The sequence below is a fragment of the Ursus maritimus genome, unplaced genomic scaffold (assembly GCF_017311325.1).
Source record: "Ursus maritimus isolate PB19 unplaced genomic scaffold, ASM1731132v1 scaffold_6, whole genome shotgun sequence".
Classification (NCBI taxonomy): domain Eukaryota; kingdom Metazoa; phylum Chordata; class Mammalia; order Carnivora; family Ursidae; genus Ursus; species Ursus maritimus.
The window spans coordinates 70,725,147-70,743,713 of record NW_024426774.1 but is presented as its reverse complement, the minus strand read 5'-3'; the positions used below and the strand labels follow the sequence as shown (position 1 = coordinate 70,743,713).

At 47.6% G+C, this 18,567-nt stretch overlaps 1 long non-coding RNA gene across 1 annotated transcript; it reads left to right on the top strand.

Annotated features, from left to right (window-relative positions):
* Positions 1–13,390: 13,390 nt before the first annotated feature.
* Positions 13,391–17,140, top strand: LOC121100965. The gene is made up of 3 exons (XR_005832749.1): positions 13,391–13,513; positions 14,432–14,583; positions 15,888–17,140. It is a non-coding gene; the product is annotated as an uncharacterized LOC121100965 (long non-coding RNA).
* Positions 17,141–18,567: the final 1,427 nt, after the last annotated feature.

Genomic DNA, 18,567 nt, shown 5'->3' with positions numbered 1-18,567 from the left:
ACCGTAGCAACTCTTTCAGGAAGTTTCCCTATGAAGGGAAGCAGGGAAATGGAGTAAAGCTGGAAGAAGAGGCAGTTTTGCTTTTTAATATTTAATGAACTTCTATCTTAGAATAATTTTAGATTTGCAGACAAGTTGCAAGAATATTATAGAGAGTTCATGCACCCAGTTCCCGTTATTGCTAACATTACTGTGGTACGTATGTCACAACTAAGGAACCAATATTGATACATTCTTATTATCTAAAATTTCTACTTGATTTAAATTTCCTTAGTTTTTGTCTAATGGATTTCTTTTCTGTTCCCAGATCCTATCCAAGATACCACATTGCGTGTAATTGCCAGGTTGTTCCCTAGGCTTCTCTGGACTGTGATAGTTTTTATGGTCCATCATAAGAGCACTCAGACTTCCCCTGTTGTTGACGACCTTGACAGTCTTGAGGAGTGCTGTTCAGATATTCTAATGTAACAGCAGCCTTCAATTTGGATTTGTCGCGTGTTATTGTCATGGTTAGAGATTATGGGTTTTGGGGAGGAAGACCACAGACGTAAAGACCCGGTCTCATCCCATCATATCAAGGGCACATACTGTCAGTGGAACTTCTCACTGCTGATGTTACCCTTCATCAGTTGGCTGAGGTGGAATTTGTTGGGTTTCTCCCCATGAAGTTTCAGATTTTTCTCAGGGAAGTTATATTGCAAGATGAACTATCGATATTGAGTGTTTATATGGTGATGGCAGAGGGAGAAATTGATTAAGGTGGGCGAGAGAAGGCATCGTTGCAGAAATAATGGCACTGGGAACGTAGGAAGGGCACAGATGGGCTCTAGTGCAGCATGGATAGAAACATTTGTCAGCTCATCATTTTGCAGGAGGGAAGGCAACAAGTAGAATAAGGCTGCAGCCTGGTGGGTGGGATTGGTGAGGGGAAGATGGTGAGCAACCTCCAATCTAACCGTTTCCATCTCCGCAGCGATGGAGGAGGCAAGACCGTTAGCGGAGAGAGGGGAGAGGCTGTCAGAGTTCTGAGGAGACAAGTGTGGAATCGTCATTTTAGGAAGCCACACTGTTGCTTAGTATCAGATGCTCAAATGAGATTTTGGTCACAAATGGACCCATTAGCACAGTTGCATGTTCTTCTCTGACCACACCGTTCCACCCTAATGCAGGCAGAATGGGTGGTTAGTTGAGGTTGCCAGGTTGGGGGGTGGGGAGCGGAACAGCATGCGAGAAGAAGCTAGGAATGTTTCCAAGAGAAGGACTATTATGACGGACCATGAAAACTAAGTTGTGTGAGAAGGAAAAAAGATGAAGGGGAAGATGACCAATGAAAGATCAGTAGGCTCCATGAACAAGGGGTGCTGATGAGGCCAGAGAGAGGTCAGAGAGAGGTGTGGAGAAAGGTGAACCATGCAGAGAGTCACTGTCAGAAGAGAGGAAACTGAAAATTGAAATTTCACTTATACTCCCCTATGACCCAGCAACACCACAAATAAATAGGTATTTATCTTAAGTGCAAACTTTAGATTTATATAACATCTGCCCACAAACATTTATGAATAATGCTGCTATTATTATCGAGAACTAGAAACAACCCAAATGTCCTTCAACAGGGTATGGATTTAAAAAAACAAAACCAAAAACAAAACCCTGTAATCCATCCCTACAATGGAATACCACTCAGCTATCTAGGCTCGCTAACTCGATTCACACAGCATCATGGAGGAAGGGCAAAGGTATCACGCTGAGTGCAAGAAGCCAGCATCGAACAGGACAGTCTATATAATTCTATGTATATGACATTCTGGAAAAGGCAAAAAATGCAGGAACAGACAGCAGATCATTGTTTGCCTGGGGTTAGGGGGTGGGAGAAGTTTGAATCAAGGGGCTGCATGGGAGAGTTCTTTGGAGTATTAGAGTTATTCTATATCCTGGTGCTGGTGGTGGTGATGAAAATCCGTGCATGCGCAAAATCATAGAACTGTACATCAGAAAGAATTTTACTTTATGCAAATTTAAAACTGTTAAAAATAAAAGCAAGTTTTGAGATTTCAGAGGTGGCTGAAATGGAGAAGGTGTGAGAAACGGGAGACAGGTTGACACGCAGGTGTCATGATGATGCGGAGTAGAGAGGTACAGGAGAGGTGTGAGCTCCAGACCCAAATCCCTGAAGGGGGAGTAACTAGAAGCCAAGGTTGACAGCCGTGAGGAGAAAGAAGAGAGCTAGGACATGACGGGAAAGGAAATGGCATCGCCAAGCTAGGAGGACCCCCTCCACCTCTAGGCCCCACCTGATACCTGCCTGTATGAGAGAAACCAGCCCCTCCCTGACGGCTGCAGGGAGCAGGGCCCTCAGCAGAGAGCCAGGCTCTAGTTCAAGAGGAAGGTAAAGTCACATGCAGAGAAGAGGGGAGGATCTAGAAGGTGGCTGATGTCGGACAGAGTTCCAGAGAGTGTGGTGGAAGGATCTAGAAGGTGGCTGATGTCGGACGGAGTTCCAGAGAGCGTGGTGGAAGGATCTAGGAGGTGGCTGATGTCGGACGGAGTTCCAGAGAGCGTGGTGGAAGGGTGTGGAGGGTGGGAGAGGTGGCAGATGGGAGAGAATGACGGATGTGCAGAACCGTCTGGGGCCAGGGGCCAGGTGGTGACTGATGACCTGGAAGCCTTGGTCTGCTCCTGGTGACTGAGGCAACGAGAGGGAAGAGATGGTGTATCTCTTAGTGGCTCAAGCCAACAGGTGGGGAGCTGAGCCCTCCTGCAGCCTGCAGGGGCTTGGAATAGCAGGGAGGGACACCAGCTTCTCCACCACGCCTACAGAGCTTTCTGGGTCCTTCTTAGATCCTGCAGCAGCCAGGGACCATCATAAGAGTGTACTCACTGGACGTGAGGTGGGGTGGTTGCTTTCCAAGGCAGGTGTAAGGGTCGGCAGGGGGCCCCCCCGCCTCTCTGTCTGTTGGGACCTGGGTTTGACCCTCTGTGGGTGGGCCCAGCACTTGTAGAAACAAAGGAAGACGGCTGTAGTTGGAGCACCCAGTGGTCTGAAACGAGGGGACGTTCTCCTGTCCTCGTGAGCCTGGTGGAGGCGAGGGCAGCTGAGCGTGAACACTGACGTCATTCGGGGCCTCACTTCAAAGCCAAGGCAGAGCTCTGACTGAAGATGCAAATCTGGATGAGACAGAGGACTCAGGCTGGGGGAATCGGCGCCGATGGGTGGGGGAAACGCAGAGCGCGTACACCCACTCCTGCTGTGGCTTGAAACAGGCCTACCAGGGTGGCCTGGGCCGTGAAGGCCGGTTCTGCCCAGCAGCCCACATAGCAAGGCCCCTCTGGTTAGGCACCAGCTCGGAGCCCTGCCAGGCTGGGCTCAGGCCCTGGGAGCTTACGGTTCCACGAGACCACAGGCTGGGCTGCAGCCCCGATGTATTATGTCCCTCTCTGGCACCACACCTTAATAGAAATATAAACAGGAATTCGTTCAAGGAGGACGACTAAAATGTCGACAGGGCTCACAGCCACATCCCCGTGGTTGACTGGAGTAGTTGAGACAGTTTGTCCCGGAGGAAAGAAGATTTGGGAGCGCTCAAAAGCCCACCTTAAAAAATCTGGAGAAGCATAGTGTGTAGTGTTTCCAGATGGCCCCACATAATGGAACCAGGCCTGTAGGTTCAGATGGAGTTCAGCTCAATGCAAATATACTCAGGAGTAAACCTCCCTTCTCCACTAATACGTCAGTGTTTGCCTTCGCAGTATAATAGGGAAATGATGTCTTTACGCAGGTCGCCAAAGAAAGTTAGAGAGTGATGCCACCTAAGGATATCTGGTCAAGGTAAGCAAAACAAAACAAAAAAACACCTGATTTCAAAGCTTTGCTCAGATCTCGGCCTGGCCATCGGACATGGATGGCCCCATGGAGCCCGGGACAAGCAGAGGGGAGCTCTCTCTTAAGTGTTCATCTCCTGTCTGGGCAGAAGAAAGTGCAAATTTTGTTGAATTTAGAATTTTAAAATGGTTTTCTTCGTATGGATGTATACTGCATGGTCTCTAAGAAATCTGTAAACTTGAGGAATTATCACAGCCAAGGGGAGCCTAAGGAGACATGACAGTTAAATATAATGTGGTTTCTTGGAAGGGAAGAATGAACATTAGGTAAAAAAGAAGGAAATTTGACTAGAGGATATACTTTGGCTAATACTAGTTGTATTAGTTGGTTCATTGATTGTAGGAAATATTCTGATGTAAGATAGCAACGGGGGAAAGCGCCCGCAGGGAAGTGGTGACCCTCTGTACTGCTTTTGCAATTTTTCCTAAGTCTGAAACTATTCTTTGAAGAAAAAAAAAAAGTATTGAATAAAAAAAGGATGCCAGATAAAAACAAAGAAATGCAGGTGGAAATAGAGCACGAAGAAAAGGATAGGTAAATGAGTAAAGCTAAGTGAAGAGTGACTGTTAAAGCAGTAATAATGAAAACATATTGTGCGGTTTTAAATAATGGAAATTAACGTATACGCAAACAGCAGCATAACAGGTGGGAAGAGGTAAATGGAGTCAGTGACTTCCAATCTTTGCGATGTCTGGAAGTGGCAGGTGCACTAACTTGTATGAGACTTTAATAGGTCAAGGATGCGTGTTGTAATCACGAGGGCAATCACTAGAAGAATCGTTAAGATCGTGTGTAACTAACAAGCTGATAAAGCAGGGCAATGGACTCTTTGAAAAACACATGATTATTCCAAAAGAGGACCAAAAAGGAAGGGAAAAATGAACATCAGGGGGACAAACTGAAAACAAATAAGATGCTAGATTTAAATCTAAATATTTCAGTAATTAGATAAAATACAATAGGTTATATATTTCACTTAAATGAAAAATGTCAGACTGGGTTTAAAAAATAAATATAAGCTACTTACAGGATAGATGATGTCTAAATAAGAATACAGGCAGAATTTTAAAAGGACAAAAAAAGATATACAAACGCAAAAAAGCTGGTGTAGTGTACTAATGTCAGACCGTAGACTTTAAGGAAGAAGCATTACTAGAACGGAGAGACATCTCAGAATAATAAAATGTGTCAATGCAACAGAAAGATATTATAAGTCTATGTGTGCACCTAATAAGCTTTAGAAACAGATACTACTATAAGGAAAAATCAAAAATCTATAATCACAGCGGGCGATTTTAACACACGTCTCTCAGCGACTGATGGGATACGCAGAAAAGAGTAAACAAGAATCAAGGAAGTGAAAGGCGACTCACAAAATGGGAGAAAATATTTTCAGAATCATATATGATTAGGACTACTATCCAGAGTATATAAAGGACACTTAAAACTCAACAATGAAAAGACCAAAAATGCAATTTAAAATGGGCAAAACATTTTAGACATTTTTCCACAGGAGATAGTCAACTGGCCAACGATCATATAAAAAGATGCTCCATGTCTAGACATTAGGGAAACGGAGATGAACACCACAATCAGCTACCACTTCACAGCCAAAGGACGGTGAGCAGCTCGAAGATAAACAGTAAGGAGTGTTGGGGAGGATGCGGAGAAATCGTAACCCTCATCCACTTCTGGTGGGAATGTACAATGGTACAGCTTTTTGGATCGCTGTCTGGCAGTTCCTCAAAAAGTTAAACATAGAATTACCATATGACCCTGAAATTCCGCTCTTACACACACACACACACACACACACACACACACACCCAAGGGAACTGAAAACCTATGTTCACACAAAGATTTATGCACAAATGTTTAAAGCAGCATTATTCATAATGGCCAAAAGGGAGAAACAACCTACGTGTCCATCGAGTGAGAAAAGCGTCAACGAGATGCGGTGTGACTGCACGATGGGACCGTATTCAGCCGTATAACGTATTGAAGCACGGATACAGGCTACGACATAGACGGACCCCGGAAACCTTACGTGGAACAAAAGGTGCCACACACAAAAGGCCACATATTACATGATTCCACTTATACGAAATGTCCTGAATAATTAAATACATAGATACAGAAAATATATTAGTGGTTGCCAAGGGATGGAGAAGGGAGACATGGTTTCCTTTTGGGGTGATGAAATGTCCTGAAATTACTGGTGATGGTTGCACAATTGTTAACGTACTAAAAACTACTGAATTGTATACTTCAAAGGGTATTTTTTAATGTTTTTTATTATATTATGTTAGTCACCACACAATACATCCCTGCTTCTGATGTAAAGTTCAATGATTCATTAGTTGCGTGTAACACCCAGTGCACCATGCAATACGTGCCCTCCTTATTACCCATCACCGGTCTATCCCATTCCCCCACCCCCCTCCCCTCTGAAGCCCTCAGTTTGTTTCTCAGAGTCCATAGTCTCTCATGCTTCACTCCCCCTTCTGATTACCCCCCCTTTTCAAAGGGTATTACAGTATGTGAATTATAGCTTAATAAAAAATAGACAACAGTATAAAAGATTGAAGTACACAATTAAGAAACAGACCTAATGGCATATGTACAACCTTGTGCCCACTAACTACAAAAGAGACATTCTTGTAAGTGCGGATGGGGAATTTACTAAAATTGGCCATGTACTAAGCCATAGTATTAGTACCAAGCAAATATTAATACATTTCAAAGGTTTAAAATGACGCAGAGCATACTCCCTGACCACAGTGAAATTAAACCAGAAGTCCAAAACCAAATGGAGGTTGAAGAATCACAAAGTCTGGAATGTAGAGAATATACAGTACTTCTGAACTGCTCGTGGTTCACAAAAGATCACATTGGAAATTAGAACATACGTTAAGTCTTAATGAAAACAGCGTATCAAAACTTCTGGGATTCAGTTAAAGCCATGCTTAAAGGGAAATGTATAGCCTCAAATGGATATACTAGAAAAAAAAGGGGGATGAAATCCAGTGATACAAGTATTTATATCAGGAAATTAGAAAAGAAATAGCAAAGTAAACCTAACAAAAAACAGAAATAATAGAGGAAAACAATGAAATAGAAAACAAATGTAAAATAGAGAAAAATCAACAAAGCTGAAGTTAGTTATTTGAAAAGAATTAAATTGATAAACACCTAGCAAAATGTACCAGGAGATAGTATACAAATTATTAATATCCAAAAATAAAAGATTATAAAATAATATTAGAAACAACTTTATGCCATTAAACTAGATGAAACTAACTTCTTGAAAAACCAAACTAAGACACAATAGAAAATATGAATAATTCCATATTAATGAAAGAAAATGAATCCTTAAGTAAAACTTTCCCACTAAGAAAACTTCAGTTTATGAAGAATAAATGAACAAATTAACAAGAATAAATTCTTCTTAATGAAGAATAGCTTCATTATTAAATTCTCCCACTTGGGCTCCCTGCACAGCAGGGGAGTCTGCTTCTCCCTCTCCCCCTCCTCCCACTCATGTGCGCTGTCTCCCACTCTCTCTCTCTCACATAAATAAAATCTTATAAATAAATTAATTCTCCCAAATGTTTGAGGACAATCACTCTTTCTCAAACACATTTCGCCAGCAGAAAAAGAGGGAACACTTTGAACTCATTTATGAGGCCAACATATCCTTGATGCCAAACCCTGACAAGCATTTAATAAGAAAACTTACAGGAGGCCCATCTCTTTCACACACGTCAGTTTCAGTATCTTCAACAAAATATTACCCAATCAAACCCAGGAACATATGGAAAGGAAAATGCCACTGTGAGCAAACTGGGTTTATAAAAGGAAAACAAAGCTAATTTAACACTGAAAAATTGATGTAACTTGCCATATTAACAGAATAAAGAAAAAATCAATATAGAAGAGATATTTGATAAAATTTGAAATGCATTATTAGGAAAAAAAAACTCTAAGTACACTTGGAATAGAGAATAACTCCCTCAATCTGACAAAGGATATTTATTAAAAACCTAAACAAACATCATACCTACTGGTGAAATTAATACTAACACTAAAAGCTTTCCCCCTGAGAGAAATAAGATAAAGATGCCAACTATCATTACTTCTATTCAATACAGAACCTAGCCAGTGCAATAAAACAAGAAAAATAAAAGGTATGAGGATTAGAAAGGAAAAAAACCTGTCATTATTTATAGACTACGTGATTGTGTATATAGAAAATGCAAAAGGATCTTCAGATTACTAAATTTAAATATATAAACATCAACTGTATTTTTATATACTAACAATTAAAAATAACATTTTTAAATATGTATTCAACCAATCAAAATATAATACCCAGGAATAGACCTAAAAGATGTAGAAGAGTGCTAAATATAAAACCTTGAAAAATATTGAGAAAAATTAAATACCAAAATACGTGAAGGGCTATCCCATGGGTTGGAAAAATCAATATGTCTAAGAAGTCAGTTCTCCCCAAATTATGTATCAAATGCAATCCCAATCAGAATTCTAGAGCTTTCGTGTTTGTAGTCTGAAAAATACATTCTGAACTTTATGTAGAAATGCTGAGCCAGAAGTATCCAAAACAATATTAAAGAAGAACGAAGTTGGAATTCTTGTACTACTGGATACCAAAACTTATTTTAAAATCACAAAAATTGGGGCACCCGGGTGGCTCAGTCAGTTAAGCATCTGCCTTCGGCTCAGGTCATGATCTCAGAGTCCTGGGATCCAGCCCCACATCAGGCTCCCTGCTCAGCGGGGAGTCTGCTTCTCCTTCTTCCTCTGCCCCTTCCCCTGCTTGTGCTCAGTCTCTCTCTCTCTCTCAAATAAATAATATCTTTAAAAAAATAAAATCACAAAAATTGTGACAGCATATTGTGTAAAAATAGACAAATAGACCAATAAAACGGAAAAGACTGTCCAGAAATCAACCCATTCATACATGAACACTCATTCTATGACAAAGGTAATACCGGCAGAGCAGTGAGGAAAGGATGGTCTTTTCAACAAATATACCCAGTCAATAGGATATCCATAGCGGGAAAAATTATTCTTAACTCCTACTTTGCATCTAACTTAAGATTTCCAGATGGAATAGAGATCTAAATATAAAAGACATATAAAGCCCCTTGGGGCAACTGAGTGGCTCAGTTGGTTAAGCCTCGGACTTCTTTTTTTTTTTTTTTTAAGATTTTATTTATTTATTCGACAGAGATAGAGACAGCCAGCGAGAGAGGGAACACAAGCAGGGGGAGTGGGAGAGGAAGAAGCAGGCTCATAGCGGAGAAGCCCGATGTGGGGCTCGATCCCATAACGCTGGGATCACGCCCTGAGCCAAAGGCAGACGCTTAACCGCTGTGCCACCCAGGCGCCCCAAGCCTTGGACTTCTGATCTCAGCTCAGGTCTTGAAAAAAAGACCTACAAAGCCTCTGGAAAATAACATAGGAGACCATCTCTATGACCTCAAAGTAGGCAAGACTTCTTGAACATGAAAAGATAATTTACAGAATGGGAGACAATATTTGCAATATTTACATCGGACAAGAAACTCAGGTCCAGGATGTATAAAGAACTCCTCGAATCGATTAAAAAAAATAGAAAAATAACAGAAGACTTGAAGAGATATTCACAAAAGTTTTTATGACCAAAAAAATATAAAATAGAGCTCAAATGTAGTCATCAGGAGAATGAAAACTAAAACCACGGTGAGAAACCACTTCCACCCCCATAGAATGGCTCAAGTTGAAAACCTCTGTCAACACCAAGTTCTGGAGAGGACGCGAAGCAGCTAGAGCTCTCAATTCGACCTACAGCGCCGGAGAGCTAAACATAAGCCCGCTCCCTTCGCCCCAGCTGTCCTACTCCCAGAAACACCCGAGAAATGAGTCCCGCTGTCCTACCCGACAGGTGTAAGAACGTACATAGCAGCATTATTCCCAACGGCCCCAGACTAAAAATCACCCCGATGCCTGTTACCAGCAGAATGGACAAAGAGGTCGTCCCATATTTTTAAAAATGGAATAAGCAGCCGTAATGAAAATGGGGGAGCGGCTGCCACACACAAGAACGTGGATGAGGTTCCTAAATGCTGAGCCTGAGAAACCGGAAGCAATCGATTACGAGCGATATAATTGCACGTAACAGTCTAGGACCGGCAAAACTACCATCTGGTATTAAGGGTCGGGTGTTCACTACCCTCGGGCAGAACAGTGAGTAGCAGCAACAAGCATCTGGGATGCTGGGATGCTGTTCATATGCCACTTCTGACCTAGAAGGTCGTCATGTACGTACGTCCCCCTTGGGAAAACTCATCTACTCTATGATTTGATAAGTATTATTGGTGCAGGTTTGTGGGGAGACGGACACTCTATTGCGGGTGGAAGCATCAACTGCAAGTATCATTGAAAGGCAGTTTGGTCATATCTGTACAAATTCCAGTGCCGTACGTCTTTTGAACCAGCAATTCGACTTCTAGGATTTGTAGTTATATTTGTACGTCTGCTCAGACATACATAGACAAGGCTATGCATTGCAGCGTTATTTTTAAGCCTAATATCCTGGGGTAGGGGAGGGGGTTGAATAAATGACGGGGCATCTACCAGTGTCAAAAACCACCAAACAAGGGTTGACCCAACCCGGCCCAAGCCCGCAAGCTTCCTTCTCGGTTTGCATTCGCTGGAATGTCCCTGGAAGGACACAGGAGGAGCCAGCAGTGGCGGTCACCTCAATGGCCGGGCACGAGAAGGTGGAACCGCTGTTGGACCTTTTGAATTGTGCACCACACCAGCCCGCAAACACATCAGTCCGAACAGGAACAACCGTGTCCAGGAGTGACAGCACCATAGGATGCCAGGGAAGGCCGCTGTCAGAAGCCACCAGGTCCAACCCCTCAGTATGCCCTTGAGACCGCAGCACCCACCGTCCGCACTCCTCCAGAAGGGAAAACACGTTCTCCGGGAGTTAAACACACCCGCGCGCCATCCCCCTTCCGCTGTGTGCAGACGAAGCTGAGAGAGCAGCTAAGGCCCCAGGAAATGTGTGCAGGAAAAGCAGGTGCTGGGACTGGTGTGCAGGTGACAGGGTGGTGGGGAGGCCGACGCCAAGGGTCCTGCATGGCGTCCTGGGCAGACCACACGTGGGGAAGCAGGAGGGAACCAGTGACAAGGTTCTGCGGGTCCAAGCAGGCCTGATAGAGCAGAGCCGGTTGCCAGTCCAGGGGCTTCTCTTGACTGGATCTCCGCTTCCACACCCGTCTATTCCTTCACTAACTCCTCCGTCTTTACGCATGCCTGCCAGGCGCCAGGCTCGGCCGAGGAACAGCACCGCGCTGGTGCTGGGGCCCCGGTGGGACTCGTGGGGACAGCACGCTGGGCCCAGCTCACAGACGCACGGATGGTCTGGGGAGACCACCTCGTGAGAACCCACAAAGCCGCCTTTTTGAATGTTCTGCTGTGGTTGAATGAAATGTAAATGGAGCATTAAAGCATATTTTGGTCCTTTGTGCCCTCTGAAATCTCTTTTTACTTTTCTCCCCAAATGGACTGTGGTATAACTGAAGTGCACGTATTCAAAGTACGTGGACCGATCGGTCCTGACTACACCTGCCAAAGCACCACCACAAAACGGGGACTGTCCCCCCGCACACCCGCCCGAGTCTCCTGGTGCCCCTTACATCCCCTCCCTCCTTCCAGCCCCACCCCCAGCAGCCACTGTTCTCCAGAAAGTCTTTCAGGAAATCAAGTCTGCCATTCCTCTGCTGTGTTCCAGGTCAATGCGGTGGGGACAGGGGTGAGGCTGAGCGTGGAGCGCTCGGGCCGGAGGACTCAGGACACTGAAGGGCAAGCAGCTGCAAGGACATACTGGTACTCCAGCCGCACAGCAAACTCACAGCTAAGGCACATTCGTTGCTCTTTATGGATGAGGATAGGAGCCCCAGAGCAGTTACGGGGCTGATCCACGGTCACCTGGGTGGTGAGGGCCAAAGCTGGAGCTCAGTCGGCCTGGGTCCAAACCCTACACTGGCCCAGCCAAGTGCCCTCGCTCCAGGCCCTGTGGCCACCACCAGGATCAGCTAAACTCACTATGGCCCCCACCTGAGCCCCAGGGGTGACCTGCCCTGTGTGCACCATGCCCCGCCCGGGGTCCTGCAGGATTCTTAGCACCCCTCCCATCATCAAGAAGGGAGCCAGCAGGGCCCAGGGGTAGGGAACTCGGACTTTCCAGCCAAACTGTGGCCCAGCCGATCTGAGGCTGCTGTGACCAGGGAGCCCCACCCTCTGGGGGGGTACCTCCCAGGGAAATGCCCAAGTTTCAACAATTTGGAAGAGGGCCCACGCTGGGGACATTTTAATGCCACCTAAAACACAGCCACATGCACACGCAATAAACATGTTGCTTTTGAAAACATTACAGGGTATGTGCAACTGCTTTATTCTCTCCCTGCCCTCCTCCCACCTGAGATCACCTGAGATCTGAGGGTCAAGCAGGGGCTGAGGAAGGTGAGAAAGTCAGGGATGGGGTATGGGCACTGAGGTGGAGGCTATGACTAAGGGACGGCTGTGGGACATATCTGTCGGGGACTTCAAAGCTAACCAGTGATTTTACATTTAGACAGGGCTTTTTGATACATCCACACCAAAATGGTTCTCTCTAGGTGGCAGAGAGAATGTTCCAAGCCCTCTCTGGGCTTCAGCTTCCTCAGGAAGTGTGGGGTAGGGCTGCAGGAAGCACCTGGAAACAACACACATTTAAAGAGGGGAGGCTTCCTGGAGGAAGGAGCCCACGAGGCCGAAGCCCAAGACCTCAGTTCCTTCCGGGAGCTGGGGGACAGGCTGGGTGGTGCGTCCCACTCGATGGGACAGACTGAAGGGAAGAGACACATCCAAATCTCGAGTGACTGGCCTTAGAGAATTTGGGGGTGGGCAACCTGGTTCCTGACTCAGTTTCCTTTCTCCACAAAGGGCAGGACCCCCGCTCCTAGAGTCTCAGTGAGGACTGTGTGGGGGTGGCCAGCCCAGTGCCTGGCACATAGAACCCGTTCAGTGGTGGTCCTGCTGCCCCACCGCTACCCGTCAGCGCCCCTGAAACACAGGCTGCTAGACTGAGGGAAGTTTCTGGGGTCTGTGGGAACTTTGAATTAGCCTCAAAAGGCTCTGCCTGACCCGACTCTCAGTTTTGGTTTCAGAATGACTACTACGAGAAAGACACTTCCTTTATTCTGTAAGATTCCTTGGTTATAGGCGCACAGGGCAGGGTGGCTCTTGCTTCTACATTTGGATTCCCTGTTACCCAGTCATCTGAGTTGGGGTGGCTGTGGCGACAGAGGGACATCCTAACAGAACCCACTATCGGTCTGTCTCTGGCCTGCAGCCCCACACCCTTCCTCACGCTGCTGTCCTATTAGCTGGGCGTGATGTGACCCAAAGCCTCCCAGCTTCCTCTTCCCAGACGGAAGAGAAATCAGAGCATTCCCCCAGGCTGCTGTTTGCCGGTGGCCCCTCCGCAGTCCGCAGACCTAATCAAGAGCAGACCAGACACACGGTCTTCTTGGAGGAGGCGAGTCCCAGATAAGACTTGGGAAAGGAGGGCCGAAGGTTGGTGGAAACAAGAAGGCATCCCTGCAGATGCCCCTTCACTCATCAGCTCTTTCGTTGTTCTGTAACAGAGATGGGGGGCACTGGCCAGGGCCAAGGACCGTGGGCAGCGGGCACGCAGAAATGAATGGAATAGGGTCTTCTCTGTCCAGAGGCTCACAGGAGAGAGCAATGGGACCAAGGCTGTGACAAAGGTACAGCAGTCCTCAGCCTGGAAGATGGAGCACAAAGGAGGCCCGGAGAGGCTGGGGGCTTCCCCGGGAGGCGGTGCCCGCGAGGGTCCTGCAGCACACTGCCCTGGCCAGGCACACACTCTAGAGTTGGCTACGTCACTCTGCACCGGGCTCTGCCAGTTCCTACTTCTAGGAGCTCAGTCAACTTATTGGCCTCTCTCTGCCTCAGTTTCCTCACTCTGTGGATGGTACCTACCTCACAAGGTCGTTGAAAAGACTCGGGGAGTTCATACAGCTTAAGCATTTAGAACAATGTCAGCTGTTAGATTTGGTAAATATATTTATCACTGTCGTTGCCTTAGAGGAAAAGCAGGCATTTGGCAGATACGGAAGGGTGTAGNNNNTAGGGAAGGTGTTCCAGGAAGAAGGAACCGTCGATGGGGTGGGGGGGTGGAAGCATGGGCTGTGGTCTGGCACGGCTCCTCCTAGGAGCATGTGCTGACACACAGCCAGAAAGGCAGGCCAAGGCCAGACGTTGGCAGGCAAAGGCCGGACGTTGGCTGCCGTGTGCACCTGGGGGGCTGGGCTCGGTCCTGTAGCTGCCAGACAGCGACCGGAGGGCTCTTGGGGATAATCGGATTTGGTGGTTGCGCTGGGCTGGAAGAAGTGAGATGGGAGGTGAGGAGCCCAGTTGGCAGCTCGAGCCAGAGAAAAGAGAGAAATAAAGGGTCCTACGTTAACACAGTGGCACCAAGAATGGAGAGGTGGGGAGTCCCTGGGGCCTGGAGGCGACCAGATGCTGGGGACGCAGAGGCACCGCCCAGGAAGACTGGGTCACCACCGAGCCATTCATCAGCACTGGGAAGACATGCCGGGTCAGGCTGGAGGAGAAGGAAGGTAAAGAAGAGAAAATACTAGGTGCTGGGCATGGGTCTAGGAGCTTTCCATGAATTATTTCATTTAAACTCACACTGACCCTTTGAGAAGGGTGCTGTTACCATCCCCATCTCCAGCTGAGAAAGGAGGCAGAGTGGTTGAAAATTAACATTCAGAGCCATGATGTGGTTTTCAGAGCCGTATCCTTGTCCTTATCCCCCCTCCCCCACACTGACCCTGAAACACCCGAGAGGATGTGGTGTGTCTAGAGCCCAGCAGAGAGGTCTGGGCTGGAAGCTAGGTATACTGGGGGCCATGGGGCAATGAGCTCCTCTGAGAATGTGTAAGAATAGGAAGGAGAAGGGCAGGGCCAGATGTGGAGAGGGGCTCTGGCATGCAGGGGGCTGGGGGAAGGTGTCCAGCCAGCCAGGAAGCTCTCCAGGAGGATCCAGCAGGCGCCCCCTGTCCCTTCCCTGCCCAGAGAGAACATGGGCCGGCCTGGCCCTCTTCTGGGACCTGGAACCAGTTGCATAACCTCGCTAAGCCTAAGGACGCAAGGATAGCATTACCTTCCTCCCCTGGAGGCATCGAGAGGCCAGGGCTAAAAGGATTAGGCTCAGCGTTTGGAGATAAAACTAAGTACTCCAGGTGGAAAAATGCCAGCCCTCCCTGGGCTATTGTGAGGCCCGATTATGTCTCCCAGTCCACACGCGGACAGGGCTTAGGCTCTGTTGACAAAGGGTCTCAAGGTGTTTACCTCAATCCCAACAGTGGCTGGCCTCTGGCCCAGGTCGTGGTAGGCTGTGTCATTGGCTCAGATGCAAGGACACACACACACACACACACACACACACACACACCCCACTCCCTCCCCAGGAGCCAGCTCCCTGAGTCACCACAATCCCAGCCAATTTCACCTGAAGGCCTGGCATTTCCCTGAACACCCCAGGTCACCCGAGCTCTTATCTAACTTAGTGCTGTCCCAAGAGAAGAGCCCTGCCTAGTTCACCAGTTCACATAATGAGCTTCAGAAATCGCTGACGGATATTGCGAGTTGCGAGCTTTCTGCAGTACTTTCAACCCTGGAGAAAGGGAGAGGATGGGAAAAGAAGGAGAGTGAGAGCCAGGAGAGGCAGGAGCTGCTCCCCACCCTTCATCCACCCCCTCAGTCTGTGTCCAGTCACATAGGGCACCAACGTTTGGCCCCTAAAGCGGGGACAGAAAAGAAAGAAAAAACACCAAGAAGTGGGAAATCATAGAACATAGAATGTGTGTCCTCAAAGGACCTTACAGATCATTCATTAGCCTAACCCTCTTGTTTACAGAGGAGGAAACTATTTGTCCAATGGCGAACTAGGGACCGAATCCAAGGTCTTCCGTGTGCATGCAGAGCTCTCGTCCCTACATCACACAACTCCAGACAAGGACTGGAAGAGGCTAAGCTGCCTGGGAGCCTCACCCTACCTCTATTCCTGGAGACACCCCACAGCACATGCCCTCACTCCTCCTCAAAGCTCTGCAGTCTGCACAGCACCGCCTCTGACCTAGTTTCCTGCCTCTCCAAGTTTTAGGAGCTCCATGGGCCTCACACGTCGCCATCAGGCAGCATCTGTCGCAGAGAACTGGAAAGATCTGGACTGGCCCAGGTGGCTGGAGCCAGCTGGGCACTGGGAATGATGCTAGCGCAATGTCTAGACAGGGTGGGCCCTGCCCCTGCCCTTGCAAGGCCCCTCCCCCAACCTGTGGATGTCCTGGGAGCACCTGCTGTGTACCCAGCCCTGGCAGACCAAGGAATCACACATTTGGGCAGCTAGTTCTCCAAGTTCTTTCCTCTAAGCACAAGAGTGAATAGCCCAAAGAGGGCAGTAAGAAATAAACCCAAGCGTTCTCATGCTCCTGATTCAAAACATAAAAATTTTTAAAAATATGCTCACTGTGCAAATAGCAAATAGACCAAACCTTACTCCCCAGCCAAATATTGATATTTCCTTTCAATCTGGGCTAAAATATCCAGACTTGGGAAGGGAAAGACTTGTGGTTATTGGCCAAAGGCTGTGCTAAGTCATATACAGCCATTAAAATTACAATTCTCAAACAAAAGTTACAGATTTAGAGCGCTTGCCGAGTCCAAAAGTTATTTTGACATTTCATAAAATAAATCATCAGACCAACACCACGTCACATTATGTTGACAATAGTGTCCAAAATAGTTCTACTATCCTTAGTATGTTTTATTTTAATTGAGCTATAACTATGTGATTTATATATAATTTACAATCAAATAGTGTTTAATTATTTCTGTCTTTAGATTTAGGATTTTGAAACAGCCAGTATAAACCCAGAACGGACCGGTTGTAGTAATGTACACGGCAGATGGTACGGAAGGTGCCCTTTCCTGGAATTCTCCTTCACTGAATACTGATTGGATTGGTCTCCCAAGAAGCTGTGGTCCAAATCAGGTAGACCAAGCAAAATAAAGCACAGCACAGGAGCCATAGCTTTAAAGTAGTCAGTTGAGGGGCGCCTGGGTGGCTCGGTCGTTAAGCGTCTGCCTTCGGCTCAGAGCGTGATCCCGGAGTTCTGGGATCAAGCCCCACATCAGGCTCCTCCACTAGGAGCCTGCTTCTTCCTCTCCCACTCCCCCTGCTTGTGTTCCCTCTCTCACTGGCTGTCTCTCTCTGTCAAATAAATAAAAATAAAATCCTTTTTAAAAAAAATTTAAAAAAAATTAAGTAGTCAGTTGAATAATTCAAGTGGTATCTTTCTTCCATCACGGACAGCAGCTCAGCCTAACATAACTGACTTCTGTCCAGAATCAAACGCCAAGGACCCCATTTTCAATACTCTTGACCTGATTTAGCCCAAGGTGTGGCAATGGCTGTCACACATGAAAGGGCTGTGCCTGGAGCCTGCCTGCACCTCCTGGAAAACACTGGCCCAAGACGCCCCAGCTAACGATTCGTTGCACAAAAACCAGCATTTGTTTTAGAAGGAATACTCACTCAGCTCACTTAATACTTGAAGGGGGTAGAGAGTTGCCTTTCCCAAAAGGGAACAAGATGGCACCAGGAAGGACTCCCTGTAGAGACCCTAAAGGCAAGGAGGGATTGATCCCAACGTTCTGAGCAGCTCTTAAGTGGCTTTGGAGAAGCTGCTGGAACTTTCTCCAGGTCAGAGGGGCTGGCGCACACCATGGTTATGTTTCCCCAGCACCCTAGTAGCACAGACGGGAATCGGGTCTGGATGCTGTAACCGGCCAGCCACCTTAGTGAGCCCCAGGCCTCTAGCCCACCCAGCCCCAGTGATGCCACCTTAGCGAGCCCCGGTGTGGCACACACTGGGACACCCCTGCTCAGCACTCACTGCAGCACCGGCATCTCACCGAGGTGACACAGGTGCAAAACGCAGCAGGACACTGCAGGCCTGCACCCCTGTGTCTCCAGACGGCTTGCTGGGGCCCCACAGCAGCTCATACCCACCTCAGCTTTAGCCACAGCACCAGGCCACCGCTTGTGGAGAGGGCCACATGAAGCCTTGGCCCACGCCTGCCTGGTTTCAGCCACCCCACCAGGGCAACCCCTGCACTGGAACCCTAGGACCCCCTGGCCCACACCCCATCTTGACTCCAGCCAGCCCACCAGGGTGTGCCCTGTGCCTCAGCACCCTGGGACCACCCAGCTTGCACCCGCTTCAGCTTCAGCCATCCTTCCAGAGTGCCCTACAAAAAGAGAGCCATGGGCCCACCCCAGCCCATGCCCACTTCAGCTCTAGCTACCCTACCAGGACACCCCCTGCATGCAGCACCCCAGGACCCCTAGAGCCTGTGCCCCAACTCAGCCCCAGCTGCCGAACACTGTACCCCTGACACAGATCTCCCCCACCTTCTTATGCCGCAGTCAGCTCCAGCTGCCCCACTAGGGTGTCCCCTCTGCAGAGAGCCCCAGGATATCCCGGCTTGTACCCACTTCAGGTTCAGCTGTCCTGCCCAGGCACCCTCTGTGCGGA